The sequence below is a fragment of the Cyrtonyx montezumae genome, unplaced genomic scaffold (genome assembly GCF_038088225.1).
Source record: "Cyrtonyx montezumae isolate F1298 unplaced genomic scaffold, pur_monq_1.0 scaffold_3, whole genome shotgun sequence".
NCBI classification, from domain to species: Eukaryota; Metazoa; Chordata; class Aves; order Galliformes; family Odontophoridae; genus Cyrtonyx; species Cyrtonyx montezumae.
The window spans coordinates 146,227,116-146,234,815 of NW_027072034.1; positions in this window are offsets into that span (position 1 = coordinate 146,227,116).

Here is a 7,700-nt window from a genome sequence, read left to right on the forward strand (position 1 = left end):
GGGATCCCCAGCCTCAGAAATACTCAACCCCAGCTGGATGTGGCCTCGAGCAAGCTGCTGTGGCTGATCCTACTCTGAGCAAGGCTTGGAGCTGATGGCCTGCAGAAGCACCTGCAGCCTCAGCCATCCTGCGATCATGTGGTACAGTGTATGGATTTGTCCCGAAATAAAACCTTGTGTAGGGGCAGGGACAGGCTGTACAGCAATTCTAGTCAAAATTGTAGCTAAACAGTTTAATTACATTCATGAGTTAACCACTTTTCAAGTTCTATTAAGATAATGAACCCTGTAATGGCACAGTAACTCATAATTACATTCATAAATATCACATAATTTAACTTCCAGTGTACTAAAATGTTCAAGCACGTGCACAGGTATCAGAATAACCCTGCTGTGGTCTGTACACATATTAATTTGAAGCATGGTTCGATGAACAGGAAACCTTTCCCCTTTAACACATACACTAGTGCAGTGTCTATACTCCAGACCAATGAGCTAGTTAATAAAGGACCAAGAAAGATGCTATGGGATGAGAGCAAACTGTGAGGCAGCCCAAAGGAGGGAAAACACGGCCCAGAAAACGCTTTCTGGTACAACCACAAATTCCCCATGTAAGACTTTCAGCATATGTTGTTCAGATACTCCACATGTCTCAGGTGAATCTCAGATTACAAATATATGGGATTCGCCTTTCCACACAGCAATACTGAACCAGGAAGGCTGGCACAGGAAAGCATCTCCACTATCCTGACCCAACTGTCCTGGCCATCCAGTTCCTGTGCTGCTTGGCACCCCACAGGTCACCCCATCCCCAGAAGCACGCATCCCATCAGCACCAAGCACTTTGTCTCACTCTACCACAAATCCACCACATGCAGACATCTTTCCTTTTCTTACTGTCTTTTATCCTTGAGGAGGAAAAGAGACTCCATTGCTCTCACCTCCATGACATGAATGCCTACATCACGGTGTGCATCTGAGCAGTGGACTGCTCTTTGCTTAGTCATTGTCTCACATAGGCAGGAGGCTGAGGAACAGCTGAATACCATCATCCAGTACTATGTTTCATGCTACAGTGTTTTACTGTGTTTTATTTCCTTTTAAAATCATGTTAATTTAAAGTCTTTGCCTCAATTAATCTCCATGGCTTACAGGATTTCAATTGAACCCTTTAAAAAGTGTTCTTCCTCCTTTGTCATTGTTTCTAATTTTGTGCTTCTTTCAAAGTGGTGAATCAGAGAGAAATTAATCTGATTCAGTTTGTGTTCTTCTTTAATTGATTCCAATTCCAGATGGTTTTTACATCCTTCAAATGCCTTAAATGGTGATGGTAGAGAAATGCAGAGCTGTTCTCACGAGAATAAAAAAAACAACTGTCCTGAGAACTTCCTCCCTTATCTAAACCAAATCACCAGGAGCACAGGAAAGGCTTTGCAGAGAACCTGTAAAGGAGACCTGAACTTTGGGAGGAAGGGGCTGTGTTTTGGATGCTCTCTTCCAAGGCTTTAATCCCATTCATTTCTTTTGCCGTCATTATGAGTGCTAGGAACTTGATGGAATAAAAAGCCTTCAGAAAACATTAATGTCTCCTGTGGAAGAAAACAAGGAGGATTTGGGGCAAAAGTTAGTTTGTATTAATAAACTCCTGATCTGCTTGAGCCATCCACTGTAATCTTCTAATCCTGAACATTAAAAAAAAATCACTTATCAATGGATATTTTTAATTACCTGTCCCTATGTAAAATAGATGTCGCAGATTCATAAAAGACGTGGCTCGAGATAGGGATTCCTGGGTGGAGGAAACAGGCTGTTTGCCTTTCTTTTCTTAAACAAAATGTAGAGTCCATCCTATGGTTGGTTTCACCATGAGCACTTGCAACCTGGGCCCATGCATGTTTAATGCCCAACAGCCAAGTCTAAGTCTGGCCCCAGATCATCCTGACTGGAAGCTGTGGGATCTCAATGAGCTTTAAAATTGCTCTGCCCACAGCTCTAAATGAAAGCCATAATTTAAGCATAATTAAAAATATTAAAACAAACATGTAACGTGTCTGGAGCACAAGGTTTATGAGGAGCGGCTGAGGGGGCTGGAATTGTTCAGTCTGGAGAAGAGGAGGCTCAGGGGAGACCTTATCACACTGTGCAACTGCCTGAAGGGGGACTGTGATATGGTAGGGGTCAGCCTCTTCAATAGGACAGAAGTAACAGCCTCAAGTTGCACTAGGGGAGGCTCAGGTTGGATATTAGGAACGTTTTCTTCTCTAAAAGAGTGGTGATTCCTCTCCAAGATTGGTGAGACACTGGCACAGGCTGCACAGGGAGGTGGGGGTGGCACCATCCATGGAGGTGTTCAAGTAAAGTGGAGTTGTGGCTCTGAGGAATGTGGGTTAGTGGAGAAATATTAGTGGTAGGTGGACGGTTGGGCTAGATGATCTTTGAGGCCTTCTCCAACCTCGGTGATTCTACAGTACGCTGCAGTCACTGCTGAACCATGAAATAGATGTATGCTTTTGAAATGGCAGGAGAAGAATGCATTTGGCTTTTCTACTATGAATATCTGCACAAACTGGGCAAAAAAAAAAAAAAAAACCAACAAAAAAAACCCAACCCTCCAAGCCTTTTCTGATCACTGATATCTTTACAGAAGTGTTCACTGCAATGTTTCTTCCTAAGTTTCATTTGCCCATTCTTGGATGCCTGTGCTGTTGGTGCCCCAGCTTAGTATTTCATCACGGCTTAGCCTGTTATTCCAATTGTTCAGGTTGTTAAGCGTCCAAACTGCCCGTTCTTGTGCTTAACTCCTTCTCCCTACAGTCTCTGAAGAGCTCTTTTATATTTCTGCTGACTTGAAAGTATTTGCAGGCTGTGGCATTATCCTTCTTGCAACGCATCACATTGAGTTAAGCAGGAGCTCCTCCTCACCTTACCCAGACTTTGAATTCTTTTTGGTTTGTGTTTTTATAAACTCTGAATCAGGTTAATCCCTCTCTCTGAGCTTCTTTTCTGTAAGGATTTCATAGTAGCAGATTTGGAAAAAATCCTGTGAAATGTAAGAACATTAATTGGGTCCCATCTCACATGAGAGCAAACTGAAAGTCAGCACAGATTCTGAAGGCAGCTGAAGGAACATATGACAGGTCAATCCATCACATAGGAATGCTGTGGCTTCCACGAGCCTCCTATTAAAGTTGGGAATTGCTGGCCTCAGCCTTTCAGATGCTGAACGTGTGCTCAGAGGGCTGATGAGGTCCCACAGAAGCAAATGAGAGAAAGCAAAGCAGGCTGCTGCCTAATGGACAGTGCCTCCTGAGGGCTGTTGGCTGTGATGTAGCAAAGCTGAAGGCTGATGCCATGGAGACTCTGGGAGAGGACAGGACAGCCACGTGCCCTCGCGGGCTGCAGCTTCAGGGGCATATGCAAGCTGTAGATCACAGCTTAGAGCACAAACATCTGGATGTTTCCAAATTACACAGCGGTTCTCGATACGTTGCGCCGATGTTTATGCTCAGTTTGCATTAGGACAAAACAACAAATGTTGGAGAAGCCATTTTTCCCCTGAGATGAAATACCTAATTTCTGCTTGGCTGTAGAAAATAAACAATCTGCAGTAGCTTGGAGGCTTAATTAAAAGTGGACTGTACCTGTGGTAAGAACTCGCAAACATCAACTTTTTAATGGCTTGTGTGAGCAATCAAAGGGAAAAGAGAAAAAAAGAGAAAATTGTTTGAGCCTGCAGTGTAATGAGAAAAGTAAGAGCAGCCGGTGTGCGGACTGCGACCTTGGAGATAAACATGACTAATCTAAGCACTGAGTGACCCATGGGATGGAGAATATTACTTTAACAAGATGTGCTTTATAGAGCTGCATGATTTTACTGCCAGGATACGATGAAGACATTATGAAAAACAGAAAGAGAAGTACTTTCGAGATGGTGGAAACAATATTTATTCCCTGTACCAGCTGAAGGGAAGAGGGGCCTAAGCCAGTCCCTCAGCACCAGCTCTGCAGGAGCGAGGAAATGCTCACCCATCCCTGGGATGGATTTCAAAGAATCAACATTAAAACCTGCAGGGATTAATTCCATTTGAAAGGACTGTTTGCTGTCAGCCTCCTAAGAAAGACCATCTCTTGCTCTCAAGCAAAGAGAAAGCTGTCAGTTGCAGAGCTGAACAGGATCCAGCTGTCCTCACTGCACACTGCAATAGGAGAAAAAAAGAATACCAAAGTTCTGATACACGTGAACGCAATAGAAGAGGAACAGAAAACAGCTCCTGTGGCACTCCCATCCTTGCCACGACCCTAAAGCACGGCTCCCTGACCCATCCCACGTGTGCACATGGTTCCTGCATGGGCTGAGTTCTCCTACTAAAGAAGAGCCCCAGTTCACAGTAAGGGCAGTGCTGCACTGGCTGCTCCCCTGCAAGCACAGTGCTGCCACTGCTGCCTCGCAGGAAGTTTGCTCTACCCTGATTAATTACTGAGGAGGAGACGCAATAGCAAATTCTTTCAGATATGTTCATCTGTCAGTCAAAGAGAGGAGGAAGCTGGTTAATTTGGAAACGGAGACGTTCCTCACTGGAACATCACAGAAAATAAATGAGCATTCTGGGGCTTAGGTTTGTTGATTATTCTATGTCTGTTAAAAAGAATTCTTCTGGTGCTACATTTCAAGTGGGAAAGACATACAGTCGTGTACAGAACTCTTGAGAGAGAAACCTAAGATGTTTGCAAAGACAAACTACAGTGGAAAAATAAAACATATGTGATTTATTACTGACTTTAATCCTTCTTCTTACTTCTAGACAAGCTCATTAGAGAAGAACTGAATTCTGCAGGAGCTGCCTTCATTCACAGGCCTCTGATGAGCAATCAGTGCAGTGCACCGAAGCGTGAACCTTATACGTGTACAGAAATTCACAGTTCAACAAATTCCACCAGTCAGCCTGGAGATGGAATAACAACAGAAGTAGATGTGTTATTACAGATAGTGACCCAACACCTTCCTTCTCAGTCTTTTAATTTACCTGTCCCTTTGCCTGCCTCTGAAGTGACAAGCCAAGTCTATCCCTACTCCGCCACTTATGAGATGTATGATAACATTTCAGCTGGACAGAGCTACTGCCATGTCTTTAATTTTGATACTGTTTTTCTTGCTTTGCCACGTATACATGGAGGAGATTAACAAATATCACAGTGCACAGCCTTCAAATTAAAATGATGTTTTCACCTCCTTCTTTAGGACCTAGGGAGATCCTGCATTTCCTCCACTGTGGAATCGCTGGGATCACCCAAGACCTGCAGCCAGCACAGAGGGCAGCACATCGGCCTGCTGGTGGCAGCAGGCAGAAGGGATGGACAGAGGCTGCCACTAACTTACGTGGATTTCTTAGGTCACAGAACCACAGAATTGTAGGGGTTGGAAGGGACCTCCAGAGATCACGGAGTCCAACCCCCTGCCAAAGCAGCTCCCTAGCCCAGGTTGCACAGGTAGGCGTCCAGGCGGCTCTGGGACGTCTCCAGAGAAGGAGACCCCACCACCTCTCTGTGCAGCTGTGCCACTGCTCCGTCACTGCACTGGGAAGGAGTTCCCACACACATTTGTGCAGAACTTCCTATGCTTCAGTTTGTGGCCATTTCCCCTCCTCCTATCACCACACACTGCTGAGAACAGTCCAGCCTCATCTCTTTGACTCACACTCCTTAGATATCTATAGACGTGGATCAGATCCCCTCTGACTCTCCTTTTCTGAAGGCTGAACAGACCCAGGTCTCTCAGCCTTTCATCATAAGAGAGGTGTTCCACACCCTTGATCATCTTTGTAGCCCTCCGCTGGACTCTTTTTTGAAGCGATCCCTGTCTTTTTAGTACCAGGGACCCCAGAACTGGGCACAGTACTGCACGTGAGGCCTCACCAGGGCAGAGTAGAGGGGGTCCAGAACTTAAAAGTATCTTGACTTAACTTCTTTAAAGGGGAGAAGCAGTTTGTGAGCTAGCAATGACATGAGCTGTTCCATAGCAATGAGGTGGAATGAGGAGAGTGATGCTCCGAGGGTTCTGGAAAGAGAACCTGAAATTCACAGAAGCTGTTTTGTCCACCTATTTATTGTAGAGAGCCTGCTTTGGCAGGGACTCGGACTTGATGATCTCCTGAGGTACCTCCCAATCTGCAGTTCTGTGATTCTGTGACAAGATCTTTTCATTTAATATATGGCTACATTGCTAATTTGAGGTAAAGTAAGGAATGGGTGGCTGAATGCCACCTGGTGTAGGGAACCTGCTTTGGCAGGGGAGTTGGACTTGATGACCTCTTGAGGTCCCTTCCAACCCCTATGATTCTATGCTGTCTGAGACTTGAGTTCCTCTCATTTCACAGTCTTTAGCCAAAGCAGTATCAGTGACACCAGCAGCACAGACTGGTACTTCATCATTTTTATTTCATTTTGCTTAATTCTTCCAATTCTCCTTCCCTCCCTGCCACCAGACAGTACTTTTAAGGTTTTTAGTCACTGAAAAACTCTCATGTAATACACGTTCCATAAAGTGAGAGACTTTGGAGTTCATTCCCTGATACATGAGCTGAGTAAGGATGAATTTGCAGAGGATGCATTCTGTAGGGAAATGGTGCTGCAGAGTGCTCTCATCCCTGGAGTCAGGCCATTGTTGTCTCCTGCTTGCTGATGGGGGCAACTGGCTGCTGCCTGCCCACACCAAACACTCCTTACCAGTGCAACATCTCCCATCCTCTGTCCCATCAGCAGGGTTGGAAGTGTCCTTCTAAATGCTGGAGACCATCACAGCTCCATCTGGCATCAACCAGAATTTCCCCATGCAATGATTCTTGTCAGTAAGAAATACATTAATTAATTTATTTATTTTATATAAAGGGGCAAAGAAATTACTGCATTCTGAAGTGATGACCAAAAGACAAAAAGAAGTGCAGGTTTGTATGGACAGACCCAGCTTCTCCCATTGGAGCTGCCTGAAGGCACTGGAATGGCCTGCCCAGGGAGGTGGTTGAGGCACCATCCCTAGCGCTGTTCAAGAAGCGTTTAGATGAGGTGCTAAGGGATTTGATTTAGTAGTTCAGTGGGTAGGGATGGTGACAGGAGGATGGTTGGACTAGATGATCTTGTAGGTCCTTTCCAACCTAATGTACCTATGAACCTATAAGGCACATCTGTTTCTGTCCAGGGCAGGCACTTACCCTCGTCACTCACAGGAATCAGCCCCATGAACCCCACCAGGCATTTCTCACACTGGCATTATTCATGCCTTTCATTCATTTAAAGTTCCCTAGCAAAGACCACAGAATCATGACGGTTTGAAAAGACCACTAGGACCATTTAGTCCAACCATCAACCCACCATCACGTCCACCTACCACATCCCTCAGTGCCACATCCACCCTTTGTTTGTACGCTTCCAGGGACAGTGCCTCCACCACCTCCCTGGGCAGCCTGTGCCTGTGCCAATGCCTCACCACTCTTTCAGAGAAGGAATTTTCATATAATATCCAACCTGAACCTCCCCTGGAGCAACTTAAAAGAGGTACACCCAGACTGGGCGTTGTCCTACAGCGAGGGCCTGCAGTCACCTCCATGCTGAGCCCTCCTACAGCCCCCCCAAGGTCCCCAGCTGGCTTCAAGCACTGCATCACTGCTGCCATGCTTCAGCTCCAGTGCTGATGGTGGTGGCACACC